Consider the following 17,048-nt stretch of genomic DNA (forward strand, 5'->3'; position numbering starts at 1 on the left):
ATAGATTTGCTATTCAGGTAACTTAAAGTAATGCGTATTTCCGCGAGATAAACACTCGCGGCTGTTCGTGTTAACGAGCAAAAAGCGAAAGACATCTTGTATGATGATGAAATGTGGAAGATTCTCTCCAAAAGATATCGTAAGCGTACTCACTTCCTAATGTTTCTTCAAATGATAGTCAATACGTGACGTGCTGTTTCCGATACAGGTGCGAATCGTCGACGCTTGTCGCATTAATGACTCGCCGCCATATATGCACAGGTAAATGCATAATACGGCAACCGTCGCTCGTGACGTGCGTTCGTGCGTGCGCGGAGATGAACGGATAAACGGCGCTGGCGAACGATAAAGCGAGACAGTGGCATTTCTACGACGACCGCCCGCGCGTGGCGGCGTCCTTTGATCCTCGCCGCTGCTTCGACCTGAAGACGCGCTCGCGGACGTGATCCTTAGTGGCCGGAGAAGCACGAACACAGTTCCGGAATTTGCAAGACATTTGATAATGCGAATTAACGTATGAAACGTATTATTATATATTATTTATTTATTATATTATTTATTATATCTATCTACTACATCAATTTTCAATATATAATTCAAACTTTTTTAAAAATACTATATAAATTTCAGTAACTTTTGTGAAAAATGAAAAATTTAACTGTTATCTTTCATTTTTTCGGAATAATGATTTAAAAAAATTAATTTTATTCAATTATTAAATTTAATTATTAATTTATAAAATTAAGAAAAGCGCCTTCAAGTAATATAAATATAAACTGGTTATATGCGATAAATTTATACATGCTTATTTTGAGATTAAAAAACAAGACAAGATGAAATAATTTTCTCAAATAATATTAATTGTTGCGATTGCAATTTACCAAATGTTACCAAAACACACATCAAAAAGATTTTTTGGACAAACTGTTACACGAAAGAACGTATATTTTAGTATTTGTAAAGAGAGATCGTAAGTCATCGCTCGCTTACACTTTGCGCGAAACATAAATAAGTATACTCGAATTTATTGGTCGTGCCACGCGTGCGTAACCACGTAAATAACTCTATTACGTACAACAATGTCAGCCCGATAACTTCAATCCGATAAGATCGCGATATCTCATCCGGATGTTTATTTCAAAGGCGGAATTACGAGTCTGGAGCAACGCCAGGCGCCGTAAATTTCTCGAAGCGAGAAAAATGGCGTAAATTCTCTGCTCTCTCTACCCTCGCCTTCATCCGTTTAACGTTTGGTTGACAAGCTGCCTGCCAAAAACTGTAATAACGAAGGACACGTACGTCAATTTAGATGCGCAAATACATCCGTAGAATGGAATAAATGGATAATAGATGTTTTTACATCTTATGTTTAGTATAGACAATATTTTTATTCTTATAAAAGTATCTTGCGGTTGCTAATTTAGAAAAAAATATTTAAGCTTAACGTTTCGTGCAAATTTATTTCTAATGCTCAACGAAAGCGAAGAACACAAAAAAAAAAAAACACGGGGAATGATTTTAGTTCGTTGTTGTACGTGTCAGCGCAAATTATACTTTATTGTCGCACTAATAGCCATGAAAAGCGAGTAAAATCCACTTTTTTGCCATTAATCTCGTGATATCCGTTTTACGAAGCTATAACTAAGGCATAGCTCCGCATGGTTGACTTGTCTTTATACACGCCTCAGTGACTTTTCCTTTATCCTGCAAAATGCGGAAGTCACTGGAATTCCTCTCCAGCGGCTAACAACGATTCTCTTCTGTCGTAAAGAGTAACAATTACAGGCGGGCGAGTGAAAAGTGACAAAGTCGCAAAAAGACCTCGCTCGCGCCGTGTCGTGTCGATACGAATGCTTTTTCATACAGCAATATCGACTAAATCCTCAATAAGTGAGATGTCTTGCAATTTTAGATTTTGTAATATATATGTTCCTTTGAAATGCTAAAGTATTTTTCATAAAAGAATTTCTTTTTAAAGCTGTTAATTAAACAGAGATTCTTATTCTGACGATTATTAAAAATTAATTTATTTTTACAATTATGCTTTTTACATAATTTGTAAACAAAAATCCCTTTGCTTTATTAAAAAGATTTATGTAAAAGAAATGACTATAAACAAATCGCACTTTCTTGTCCTAGCAAGAAACACGTATAAGCATGCCTCGCAAAGCAACGCTGAAGAACAGCAAGGAGTGCGAGCGGCAGTCGGGGGGTTGTTCTCGAGGTGGGGTGTTGTACACCTCCGCGATCCATATTTTACAATATGGCCGGGGGGTGGCAGGCAGGTTAGGGGTGGCCTATAGGCGGTACGCTGATGTACGCAGGTCTGCCAACGATTGGTCGATAGTAACGCGACGATTCTCTCCGAGAGAACTTTTCGTCTCGTTTTCCCTTCCGTGACCTGTTCGTTTCATATATGGACACATTTTACACACATCGTATGCGTACGTATGTGCGAGCATATGCAGATCTTCGGCGAAGAACCCCACCAAACCATTGGTGGCTCATCCCTCTAGGAGAAACCCTTCTTCCTGTCGTAGCCTATCACCCTTCGTCTTTACTTACGCGGATCTTCGAGGGTGGATCTTTTTACATCTTTTTCTGCACATTTCTAAAAAATGGCGGATCGCTTTAAGTCTTAGGACTGAGTGAGAAGAAAATATGAATATAAATTACATTTAAGTCTATATAATTTTCATATAAAATAATAGGACTTTTATAATTTGTTTGCTGTTATTTGGTATAAATTTATATTTTCTTTAAATTTTTTGTAATAAAAAATAGCGATGAATAACATAGTGAAAGTACAAACATATTTATAAATAATTAAAATTGATAGTATAAGATGTATGAAATTTTGTATGTTACAATTACAAATTATTTAGCAATTGCAATTTAAAGCTAACATAAAAGATGGACAATTATTTTTTAAAAGCCATCACGTTTATTAAATTAGACGTTTTGTTGCAGTTTCTAATTACTCTGATGCAAATTAAATATTGCGAATTTTTCTTTTATATACCAATTATTTTATTTTTTGTGTCGATTATTTTGTATCAGCTGTTATTTATCTTATCGTCTCGCGTTTTGATTAATAAGAATAGTATCGTTTTGCCCAGATCGTTCAAATTCGAACAGTTGGACGCACCTGTAATAAGGTTTCAGCATAAATTTTTAACTATTTGCAAGCAGTGCAGTCGATCGCGAACACATACGCGAGCGAAGGATGAGAAAACGAGCAACGGAAAGTTTTCCAGTTAGATGTTTTCCTCTCCCTCGTCTGAGCATAGCGGGAGAAGTAGGAAGGGAGGGGAGTCGACTACTTGCCTCGAGAAACAACGAGAATGGCAAACAAAGGACCTCGGGCTAGGTACATTATGTCCTCTCGAACTCATAAGAAAACGAGACTTCGAAATAGTAATGATATTATGTTTGCGTCGCTTTTCTCTCGGCGAAAAGGAGTCGCGCAGTGGATCAGACGAAAGAGGAGAAAGGTAGAAGAAGAAAAGAGGATCGGCCGTTGCGATGAGGACGCAAAGAGGGAGGGGTCGAAGGGAAAACGCGTAGACAGTCAGGACGGTTGCAGGACGAGGAGGGTGCGGAATCCTCCGACGTCACGGGAGGCTGAGGCGTAATATCCCGAGTAAAACTTTTCACTCAACGCGAGAATAGGAGGGGTGGAATCGGGTGGAGGCGCACGATGTACGGGTGAGGAAGAAGGGTGGCGAGGAAGGAACGAGGGGTCGGACGACTAAGTACGAAGAATGTAATGTCCTCCTACCACCAGTCCGTTATACCTTTCACCGGTTTTCATTCGCAGACATTTCCGATGGAATAATAAGAATAAGGACCGGTGGAAAGAAAGACCGAACGTGAAATATGCCGCGGACTTTATGAGACTAAAAATAAACTTACGTGGAAATGATTCCCATCTTGTACGTTAATTAATTGAGTTGATAAATATATCTTGTTATTTTTTTGAAGATGAATTGTATGCTATTGTTGTATATAATTTTAATTGCATACCTTGGCTGAATTTTTTCAAACAAATAAAATTAAAACATAAAAATTTCGCAAATATTTTTATACTTTCTCATGCGTGGAAAAATTATAATTTTTTTTTTTCATTTAACTTGTGTGGAAAAATGTATATATGTTTATTCAATCCGAAATCAATGTACGCCTGCGAGCTCTTCGATAACTGAAACGTTCGCCATGATAGTGATTCTTTGCGACGATTACTCTTCGATAGCGAGGAAAACGCGACAAAAAAGCGAAAAGAAATCAAGTGATCTCACGATGGTGGGAGTCCCATGGTGACCGTTCCATAAAGGATACCGTGAGAATTGGAACTGCCTGTGCGCCACGGCGACAACGGGTTAAGGATCGTACTCTTGGCTAGGCTAACCGCGACAAAAACTCACCTTCATTATGCTACCGGCATCGTAATATAATGTTTAAAATTGCCATAAATGGCGACAACCTATACGCGCATTGCACACACAAGCTGATGCTAAAATGTCATTTCAAAAACTTGCGAATAATTGAGATTGTTGAGCGATGATAATATATGATTGCGCAAGTCGAAAATAAACTGACATGCGAATGTAAAGTTAAAATTTTTAGATTTATACACATTTTTATTTTTATTAATAATAATTAATAGTAATTTTTATTAATTTTTATTAATAAACATTTTTATTAATAATAATTAATAGTAATTCGTTAAATAAAGTTAACTCCGAAAAATGATCTCTGTACTATATTAATGGACAAAATTATTAATCGATAAATAATACTTTAATAAAATGCAAACGGTAATATTCGCTTAATGTGATGCATTTCGTAAGTGTAAAAGCAACAGTCATCGCTAACTATCATTAATGTGGGAGAGCTATGTCAGCATCGTGACCAATTATGTCGGATTCGACACAAAGTCACATTATCAGACCCGTGAGAATTACGTCTCGGTATTTGATTTCATGACTGGGTGTATAATTGTTTCTTCAATCTGAAATCTCGATAGGTTATTCTAGAGAACACGTTTTTTTTTTTTATATCAAACATGTATTTAATTTTAAAAAATTAATGTAAAATTTTAAAAACAATAAGTCGTTATATTTTATTTACTAGATTATAATGAGACATACTAGTATTGTAATTACAAGTCTTTCTTTAATGACTTTAATGATGTCGTTTAATTTAAAAAGCTTGCACTTTATGGAGTGGAGTGTTCCAGATGTTCCTAAGTAATCTCTAATAAATATTCTTCGTACTTTCATGTACCGATCTAATGACGATACTGCATAACAATGCAAGATTGCAGCGCACATATGCAAGTGCGCGCCGCCTCTCCGCTAATGACGAACGTACGCGCTCGAGCGATGGCGCGGCGAGTAATTGAGTAAGCCATTGCAAAGCGTGAAATCCTCAATCGTAAGTAAATTACAAGGCCTGGGTTATTGAATAACATGGTACATAAACGTAATGAATAATTACCAGGCCATTATGCCGATGCATGTGGCATTATCCTGCTCATGATATACATGTAAATATATTGGCTACGTATGCGTTTATGTTAGCTGAACATTTTTTTCATTCTTAGTCGACAAAACACGACCTGACACCGGGCATTAATAGCCGGGACGAAGGAGTCTGCAATTGGCAAGGGAATTATGCTTCTTTACTCGAGTTCCGACTTAAAGAGTTTCCTAAGATGCTATTGGATTCTGACGAGGCAAGTTCTCCTCAGTCACGATCGTATCAATATAGTTAATTATATGCAAGCAACGCGAGATTTCGAGTAGATATATCATGGAAATATTTTTTATAATTACATTTTATATTATACATTTATTAGACATATTATTGAAATATTTTTTCTTTTTTTCATATTTGTTTATATTATGAAATTACTAAGTCATTAAAAGATTTTTTTTATTAAATGTTATATTTTAATTGCTTCTTTTTATTACAATTCTAACACACAAAAATAGTTTATTTTAATAAATTTAATACAAAAAATTATAATATTTAATTTTATTTAATTCCTACTCATTAAAGATGTTATTATAATTAATCAAAAGCACACAATGAAAGAAGCAAAATACAAGAATACCTTTATCATAATTAATCTATGATATTACTGTAATGACATCGTATATATATATAATATGTTCGGTGTAAGTATACATCGCATTTGATTTTGCTCGATATTTCTTTCGATACATTTAATTGCGACGAGGTGCCATTACACGAGTATCGCCGTAAAGCAAAATTAGCGTTATTTATAAATTTATTTCGGGTATCATAATTAACAGCAATAAATGTGCGCTGTATACATACGTTACGAACTCGGAGATCGTGGTACCGCTAATAAGTGGAAACGAAGTCGGTGCAGCTGCCGCGCGGAAGATACACCGACATAATGCACGCCGACTATGTTCCCTTCGATTTTAATTGCGGCTGACCGGTGAGGACGAGAGCATTCGCCTATCCATCTCCTCCGATGCGTTCCCAACGCAACGGGATTCGGCTTAGGAAGTGGTTCGCTTCACCCGCCTTCTCCTCCTCGGTCACCTTGACAATTTCACTGAGATTCTTTTCTCCGTGGAATGATCTCGCGGCAATTGAAGTTAAATGGCGATTTTCTAGAAAGTGGTCTGTAATAAATTCGCTCCGTTAATTGTTACTTCTTGCGCGTAGCCGCGAACCCGAGAATTACGACTTATGCAATACTAGCTCTCTTATATCGCTGTATTTGCGCTGCATTGCGACGCTTTTCGATAAATTCGTTATTCTCCCTTGTGACATATATTCCGCATAGAGCCTCGAAAGTATAAAGGATTGATAGAAATTTGTTTGTTTTATAAGATTGCATACGAGACAATGCAATAAACGTGAGTATATAATGAAATTTGTTCAAGTGAAATTTTTTATAAATTTTAATATCAAATATGCGGTGCTTTTGACCAACCTCTATTTATATTTATTTTTTTTTCTTTTAATATCCCATATTCCATCAACGAATTAATTTTCCGATAATTAATGTGATTCCCCAAGCGACTTCTGATGATGCCCACCTACGTTGGTGATAGCACGTGTCATGTCTCGTTGAGGAAATGACGTCAGACTATCGCAAATAACGTATCGAAATGCGCATTATGATAGAATGAGCAAGATAAGAGAGAGCTAGGGGGATTGTCTTTGATAATTAATTAATATTAGATATGTATGTATGTTGCTCACATCTCGATTTTATTCCCACTTTCATAAATTAATTTATAAATGCAGTTTCTCTACCTCAATAAATTCTGATTTGTTTGTACAATTAACATAAAGATCATATTAAATAAGCATCACATTAGCCTACCAAGCATAATAAAATAATAATGGCATCGCAAATATATACAGGAAGTGCTTCCGTGTATACATAAAAACTTTATACATACATTAAAATTTATCGATATTACGTTAGCAGTATGTAGCTCTTTATATGTAAAGTTTTAGATACATAAAATAAAGAACTGATTCTGCCATCTTGAGGAAGACAATTCAACTGTTTGAATTCTATACTTAAAAATCAATGGACTCAACCGAATAATTTGTCGTTGCATGATTACAATTACCTCTATTTTTCCTTATAAATTTTTGGAAATATTAATCTATATAATATATGTATAATACAATTATAAAAATAGAATTTAATAAAATACCAACCAAGGCCATATATCATGGTCATACAAAAGAAAATACTATAAAATTAAATATTATTTAAAGAAATACTATTAAATCATGAGGTATGAAAAAGATTTTATTTAAAAAATATAAGCTAAATGAAACTTACTAATACAATGATGAAAATAATTTTCTTGTTGATAGTTTGCAAAATGATCATGGTAACGACAGAGCTATTGACTGTCGGGTGAAAATGATACTGACCCTGCAACTTCTTCGCGACACGCTCGCGACTACTACTACGTTGCGAAAGAAATTGCTCCGGCTAAGCGGCTGCATAAAGAATGCAATTAAGCGAATCATGTATTGTAATTAACGGCCATTCTCTTCTTTTAGCTGATGCGCTTCTCGTCAGGTGCGTGCAGACGCGCACACTCGAGCGGACATAATCCGCTCTCTTCTTCTTCTTCTTCTTCTTCCCGTTACACCGCTCGTCTATCCCTTCCATGAGGGACGCGAGTCAGCTGTTACCGTAAGCATTACGCGAATTAATAAGTTAGTTTAAAAATAAAAGCAAAAAAAAAAAAAGAGAGAGAAGGAGGGGGAAAGAAACGAGATGTTGCTAAAGATTGGAGATGAGATGCATATTGTCCCTGTTCTGCTTGATTGTTGGAAAAGTGATGAATTTTCCCTATGATTGTATTTATTTTAATAATATTTAAAAAAACATATCGAATACTAATAGCGCTTTTAAATTAATTTTACAAGCAGTCAATATTCATATAAGAAATAAATAAATTTATATTATATTCTTTTATTTATATTTCTGTTTTCAACTTTTTACAACTTGAAAAGTAATGCTAATTAGAAAAATTGGAAGAAAGATATACCGATCTATAATATGAAAATTGTACTCACCGAAATTATATCATATTCCGTGATTTTTAATCTACGTTTGGACAAGCAGCGGGCAAGTTACATTTTATTCATCGTGATGCTGCTGCATCATCGGTTATAATTCCAGCAACAACAATATAATCACAATAATCCATCAGCCGTTGTCGCCGTCAGTCGGTACGCGATCCTCTACGTTCGATTCGCGAGGTTCAAAATGCCAATTAAAACAAATAAGTCGGTCGTTACTCTTGACTCGAGTCGATTGACAATGTCGATCTGAATTCCCTACGAGGACAATCAGGCGCGTTTAATTGGCGAGTTTAAACATACTAAATGAGAAAGTATGGTCGTATTTTCTCGACCAACTTTAGCTTTTCTTCTTTATCTTATTTACTCATAATAAACTTGGCATAAGTCGTTTCACATGATTCTTCGAAATTGTGAATGAAATAAAGATATGACTATACTAGATTACAATTACATTACAATTGTACGATGTATTTTATTATAATTCATTACTAAAGGGACAGTAGGAAGTAATAATAAATGAAGATAAAAAAAATAACGGAAAGATTTCTAGTTTCGTATCTTTCAGATAATATAAGCGTATTAAAGATGGTCTGAGGAAATCCGGGAAATATTGGGCCAGGTGACTAATTGACAGAGACGATCGCCAATCAGAGTCAAGGGAGCCGAAAGTTGACTTGCGTCAGTCGCAAATTCAATTAAAAGTTGCGGTTATTAGGTTGGACAATGAGTCCCCGGAGTCTGAGCGCTCGACGATAAAGGAGCAGAGATCCGCGGAGAAAAAAGGACGAAACGTAAAACTGATGGGGTCCTTGCTGATTCCGCTCGGCTGCCACCTTGATTAAGCTCCTCGCGACGCTTCGAGAAAATATAATGACTTCTTTGCTCTGCAAACGCCGTCGAATGAATTCTCGTCCCCTTCCGCTTCCTCTCGCTCCCACCCAATAGAAGACACACATCCACAGTAAATCAGTCGCACGGATATGTCGGGAAAGAAAGCGGGAATTTTCTTGATTCTCTTTCTTTTGCGCGGCGTCATCAGCTACCGGCCTGAAATCAGTTAATTGTCACGTGGTATTTGTTAATGCGCGTTTGTTCTCTAAACACAGCATACCTAGCATTAGTTCTTTCAACTTTGAACATGATAGGAATATATTCATCTACTTTTTAAAATATTTGACTTATTTCATATTAAGAATAATAAATGTCAAAATAGAATTAAATTCTATATTTGATATCATGTTAAAGATCTATTATGTTCCTTAAAAAAATTTAAAATTTCTTTTAAAAATTGTTTAAGGAGCACATTTAAAGTATTAAATATAGAAATATATAATTAATTATTTTTTATTTAAAATTTTAATTGTTAATTGTTAAAAGATATCGATATAGAAAGAAATTGATTCAATTATAAAAGTAATCTTCTTTATTTTTCAATATATATATTTTTCTATTTTTTTTTAGATAAATTGTAGATTCATTAGTTCTATAGAAGAACTGATCTTTACTTGATAAATTTATTAAATTATGTTTTTATTTTTTAACGCTTCTAAATTTTTGAAATTTCAGATAGAACATACTATATTCATTTAAATCATTTAAACAAAGATTTTTTTGAATATATATATTTTTTAGTAGAAAACAATATTATATATAACATGTAACATATAAATGTATTATAACATTAAAAAAAAGTTCTTGTTTTTTTATCATTTTAAACGTTTAGGCAAATAATTTGTCTGATCGTTTGCTAATCATTTTTGATATAAAGAAATCTTGCCATCAATGCGACGATGATTGCATGAAGATTTTATGGACGATCCATATAATTTTCGTAGCCTGTTAGAAAAAATTGAAAATCGTAACGGTTGCTATCAATTATCATAAGCGGGTGAGGAAGAGGCGCGGAGAAATTTATGTATTTATTATGATAATCGGCGACTTAATTAAGACCTTACGGTATAAGGTGCTCGAATAAAAGGCAGTCACGAGGTACGGCGATAGGTCTAAACAATGCCACGGGAATGGCCTTCTCGAATTGCTCGTGGTCGGCAATCTTGGTCGTAGTCTCGGGGCTGAGATTAAGGGGATAAATATCCAGGCCCGATAATTGTATTGGTAGTTTCAGTAACTAATGATCTAAAAGTCGTTAGCACAGCCGATCGTGAAGGGTGTTACGAGCCTTATACTTTGGCACCCGAGTAGCTATGTACGGGGTGCAGCAAAGGGTTTCCGGCGCTCCCAGCGAAAATGAAATCGAGACTTATGTACATTTATCGACGCACGACCAATTCGAGATTGCACGATGGTAATTCACGATCGGTCAATCGACAAGTGTGGTAAATTAATCGAAAGTGACATAAGTATCCATAGATGAAGATGTAAATAGAAGTGAAAATAAAAATTGACATTCATAACATAAATCAAAGACTTTTTGTTGTAATGTATGTCATATATATATATATATATATATATATATATATATATATATATATATATATATATATATACACAATTGCATAACGCACTTCATACCGTAAAATCTGAAACTTGTATGCGATTCCAAGAAACACTGCGTAGAAGTGCAATAGATATAATTCTCACGATAACAAGTACATTGTTCGCATTGATTCAAATATCCAGAAAAATATCGACATTGCGCGATGGTCCAGGTGGATGTCAAGGACTGATCTCTGGACCTTGAAAAGGTGGAGCGACATAGGGTCGGGGACATTATTTCTATAGATATCGCTCGAAAAGCGCGCGTGCATCGGTAAATCGAAGTGCGATAAATAATGCACGAGTGAGGTATATACACGGGAATGCGTATAACACACGTATATGCTCTCGAGAGTTACGAGGATGCAACTTCGCCGATGCTCGGTGCTAGATGTTTTGCCCAGCGGGACGTCCAACAGACAATATTTCCATAGCGTCCGGTGCAACCGGAATAGAAACCCGACTCGGACAACGTGTTAAGCGGGCGCTGTACTGTAACTGTATTTAATCCGCTTTTAATTGAAATCTTATCACGCCTGAACAACTATGTCGCCCGACGTTAGAATCACGCTTGTGAAAATTCAAATATAAATTAATTTCTACGGTCAGTTTCTTATTTCTCATTAAATCATTTGAATAGAATAAAAATAGAAATAAATGTGATTTTTGTAAAACTAACAAGAGTAATGCACAAACAACAGTAATTTTGACGCAAAGAATCGTTTGTACGAGTCAGCATAAAAGAACATGTACATGATGCGTCGCTGTTATCGCTGTTATCAGTCGCTGCGTGAAATGTTTCTATCTCATCAGAGCGCGAGCAAAGAAACTAAAAGGATAAGAAAAATAAACCGGATCGCAGATACGAGATGCACTTTTAATGTGGACGATCCAGCCAGCGTAGACAGATTTGATGCATCGGTGGATAAGTAGCCGCGAGTTCTCACTTCATTTATCAAGGAACTGGCCCACCTGTCGTCGCCTCGCTGCCTCCATTCACTGGCGGCCGAAGCGTTCGCCCGACAGACCGTGCATCTCGATGCATCTGGTCGTTGCACAGCACGTGCATTAGATACTCGCGGATTGTACAACGGTTACGGCGTGCGAAAGGTGTGCGATACGATAAAATACGAGCGAGTGATTTAACGGATGATCTCAGCTCGCACCGTGTCTGATAAGATTCGCAATATTTTTCATCGGGCTTCGCCGCTCGTCGGGGGAAATCACCGGGGAATTTATGACTCCGCATACGTCGCCCGTAATTATACGATCGTAATAAGTGCTTCGAACAAAGTTCTTTCAGAACATGCACGCGTCGATTAAAAAAATGTAACTGTAGAAATCATTTAATTTTCAATAAGAAATACTCTTATTTTAACAAATTTGCATATTACACGCGAAATGATATTGGTGCGATGAGTAACAGACGTAATCTCAACGACGAAAGAAATAGATACATTCGCGGTGCGTTTCTTGACGTTGCAAATTATCAGCGTATCGTCTATATATAGCGTAACGATCGGTCCGATATAACGAGGAGTTCTGACGGGTCTTCGCTTTCCGGGACATTCGAGTCCACATTGGCACGATCCGAAAAACTGACTCGTTCGAAGGATACCAGGGAGAGACAGAGAGAAAAAGGATCGAGAGGTAGGGGAGGGGCGAGAGTGCACTCGGCGGCTGCGTAAATTATCTCGGCGGTGTGTATTTACCCGGAGATTTACAAGCGGGCAGCGCGCGTTTGATTTACACGCCAGTGCGCCCGTAGCCACGCTGAAACGACTAAAAGGGTTCTCGAGGTGAAATATGCAACAGGATGCGCCAGGACCCTTCGAATGCATCCACCGGGCGTCATCGCGTTCGCTGAGTTTGTAGTCCCGCGTGCGTCTGTATATGTCTATCCGTTTGTCTCTCGATGATGAGCACTCCTTCGTTACCGACGTAACGAGTCCATCCTGCCGAGATCTAAACGTGTTTGCATAAAAAAATAGAAGGAGGTGCGTCGATGATGGTATGGGATGAAAAATGGTAAAATAATATGTTGAATACCAAAGTCTTTGCATGTATGACCTTCATGGAATTTTGTATAATTTTTATTAAATTTTATTAAATATTTATCTTAAATTTTAATATTTTTACATATTTTATTATGTTAGATTTATATTTTGCACACTACATATGAGATATCTTCTGAGATATTTGCACCAACCTTCATTGCACAACTTTATAATAAAATGTGATTAAAAATATTTCCGAATCAACGTATAAACAACTGAAACTAATAATAAAATAATCATTACATATATATATGCACACAATTTAATATCCTGATAAATTTATCAATAAAGTTAAATAAAACAATAAAATAAATAAACCCGGTGGAAATAGTAGAAATATCGAATGTACCTTTTAGCTGCATTTCGTGACGCTGATCTATAATCAATCCGTCGGAATCGCGATGGGCGTTCTCACCGAAAGGATACTTTTCGCTCGGTTATTCACGAGAAAGAAAGGATCAGCGCTCGTAGATACTGCTTGATACGGCTTCGAGATGCAGCGCGAGAAGACCGGTAAACGACGACCGTTCATACATCGGCCGGGCTATGAATCGTCGGAGCGTGAGATCGTAAAGTCGTCCTTATCATCGTCTGCATCTTAATGCAGGATACTCCGTACGTTACATATAACGTTGAGCGTACGTTACCGTGCAACGTTACGTGCGTGTGCTTCCACATAGGTACGGGTTGCTGGGCGGCGGCGTACGTTACGGCGTTTCGCGGGATGAAGAAGAGATAGGGTCGCGCGCGAGGAAGAGGAATCTCGGAACGAGGAAGAGATGCGAGGAAGAGAAGCGGACCGTATGCAGAGCTGGGCAGAGCCGGGGCACAGGTGTCCGACGCTTCAAACAACGTCTTTATGCCCCTCTCTTAACCCTAACCAGCTCGCGAGCTTCTTTCCTCTTCTCTTCTCACTCTTGCGCGATTTATTTCTTCGATGCGCGCGCGAGCATTACGCGCAGCGTATGCGTTATTTAATGCATTACATTTAATGTGTACGCGTCTGAAGGTGCTCGATAGTTATGTAAAGCTGTCTTCGTCCAGGCCAGATATTCTTTAAATATTGAAGATCTCAGCTAGATCAAAGGAGCACGATAGTTTTTTAAATGCATTTTAATTTGAAGGTATAATATAAGAGATTATTATTTATTAAACTTTCAAGTTTAAATTAGATGTCATGTGACAAATTCGCCTAATTATTATATTATAATATTATTATAATATTATTATAAACAATTATTCTTTCTAATTTGATTGGTTGGGTTATATGTAAAATGAGTATTTTATACAATTCCATTCCATATTCTATTCCTATCTACTGATATTCCACACATAGATGTATGACTAACGCAATGACGATCTAATTTAGTTTATATTGTTTCCTTTTAGACACTTTTTTTATTTTTATGATCCAATTACAACATGTAAATATCATCATCCATTTTAATTGCTATTATGTTAACGAATATGCTGTTTTCCGGTTTAACACGAAAATAATATGATGTGATAGGCTTCCGCTTCATAAATTAGAGCTTCATATATTAGAACACGCGGAACCGTATATTTCAGAATATATACGGAAATAATTACTAAGAGCATTTACCGACTCGTAGATCTTAAATGTAGACAAAATCGCCATAGCGTAGCGTCGGGGCGTTAATAGCTTCATGTAATAATTTCGTAACACGAGGACACGACGTTCACTAAACAACCAATCGACAATCTCGTAATTATTTCTTGATTTGAGGCTCGATCATTGCCTCGAGAACGTGCGACTACATAATAAATTCTCATCCTGCTCGTACATCAATACTTTGAAGAGTTTTCTTTTTATAGTCAGCTGACGATTCTAATATTCATCCATCTAAAAATTTATTAATTTAATTTTTTAATTTATTAATTTAATTTTTTAATTTCATCGATTAATAAACATAACGTGCAATTTTTAGCATTAAAAGAATATCGTCCAAATACACACATTTAAAAGTTGTCAGTGTTTCTTCTCTGACTTCGTTATTCTATCTTTTCAGAATGACGGACTCACAGACGATCGACGTTGTCCGCGTTCCTCTTTAGCGTTCCCATCTGAATTCCAGAAACAATTCCCATCATACGTCGCCTCGTCTTACTGTCGGTCTCCAGGGATTCCAAAAAAGTGTGCTCGTCATCGTCGCATATCCCGACGATAGCGCATTCAAATAAAGGCGAGGCCGGTGCGTTCTCCGAGAGAGAGAGAGAGAGAGAGAGAGAGAGAGAGAGAGAGAGAGAGAGAAAGAAAGCTGGTGACAAGACCCTGACGCTACCCGCTTTTGATGTCGCCGCCGCTGTCGGCACATCTGATTAGCATCCTCCTTCTTCTTCCGCCGCCCGCTTTACCTCGCTCCACTTCCCCTTTCGTCACGAGGAACACCATCGTGGAAAGAACGAGGCGGCGGATCGCGGTATCAGGAGAGAGGGGAATGTAGAAGAGAGTCCGCGATGTCATTCTGGACCGCGTTAACTGAGCCGCGTCCTCTTCCTCTTCGTCCGTCCATCTAACTCGTCTCTAACCTTTCCTTCAGTGGCACAGGAAACGAGCGAGAAACAAGAGGGATGAGGGGAAAGCGCGCCGCTCTGAGTTATTCCTACTGGTGACTCTTTCTCTCTCTTTGTTTCTTTCTCTTTCCTTTTCAACTTGAGTCGCGGCGACATCATTTAAATGTCCTTTGCGAAGCGCGTCCGCGGGTTTTTAGTTCCCTCATCTCTAAGAAGCCAATGGCCCTGGACGACCAGGGGATACGAGAGTAGCCTAGAGATTGAGTTGGTATGAAACAGATACCTGTGCGTAGAACAAAACTAGTTTTCTTCGACATTCTCTTAGAGATTCTCCAGAAAGGGAATTAAAGTAGTTGTCGATTGTAGAAAACAACAATTATTTAAATCTTTGGAGAATAAATTGTATATCGATGTCAATAATGGATACACATCGACTCGTTATTACCAACTTTTAATTACCACGATCATCTATACGTTCAAATAAAATTATAAAAATGTATAAGGAAAACTTGTTTTCCTTATATTTTTTATATGTGTTATATTTTCCTTATATTTTTTAGTGTTTTTTTTTTTAGATTTTCTATAGACATTCTTCAGACATCATTTAGATTTTGATGTTTGGAAGTCTGTGCTTGGGTATAGTAATGTCGTCTGCTATAACAGCAATGACATTGCATTCCGCATGCTCTCATATCGATGGCCAAGAAAGAGGGTGCGTTTAAGAGCATCTTCGGTAATTGTCATTTCTGACCAGCTTGACATACCTAGCGCACCCCGAGTAGCCCCCGTTCTCCTCATAATAATATGCGGCCGCGACAGAGCGGTGTCCTCTGTGTGCCGTGACTTCGACGGAATCGAAGTTCCTCTGTTGAGGGCCCAGTCGCCTAATAAAACGATTGTCGTTTATCGTGCAATTATGCCGTCTCATTAATCCACCGGCAATTATGTTCTCTCCATTCTTCTCTAACCCTCTGTCACTCTCTCTTTCTCTTTCTCTCTCTTTCTCTCTTTGTGCCTTCAGCCATCTCGATTACCACATATCCCGCTGTTAGCTCGGAGTTCTGGGCCGACCTATCGCTCATCCTGCTCCTTCCTTCCGCAGCCAAGAAACGAGTGGAAGAGCAATGGCAGGGCCTTATCCGCCAGTTTCATAACTTATGAACGTCGGCGTGCACATGCAGCAATGTTGGACAAGCGCCGACGTCGTTCCTCTCATCGTCGGAAGCGGCAATTACACCCTACTTGGAAGCAAAGGACTCGCTCGGCCGCTCTTTTTTTCCTTGATTGCCATTGCTTCAGAAAGAAATCAAGGCAGATCGAAGATATGATTGGTGACAAATCGCTGATAAATATTTT

This window comes from Pogonomyrmex barbatus, unplaced genomic scaffold (assembly GCF_055798465.1).
Source record: "Pogonomyrmex barbatus isolate J1 unplaced genomic scaffold, ASM5579846v1 scaffold5, whole genome shotgun sequence".
Classification (NCBI taxonomy): Eukaryota; Metazoa; Arthropoda; class Insecta; order Hymenoptera; family Formicidae; genus Pogonomyrmex; species Pogonomyrmex barbatus.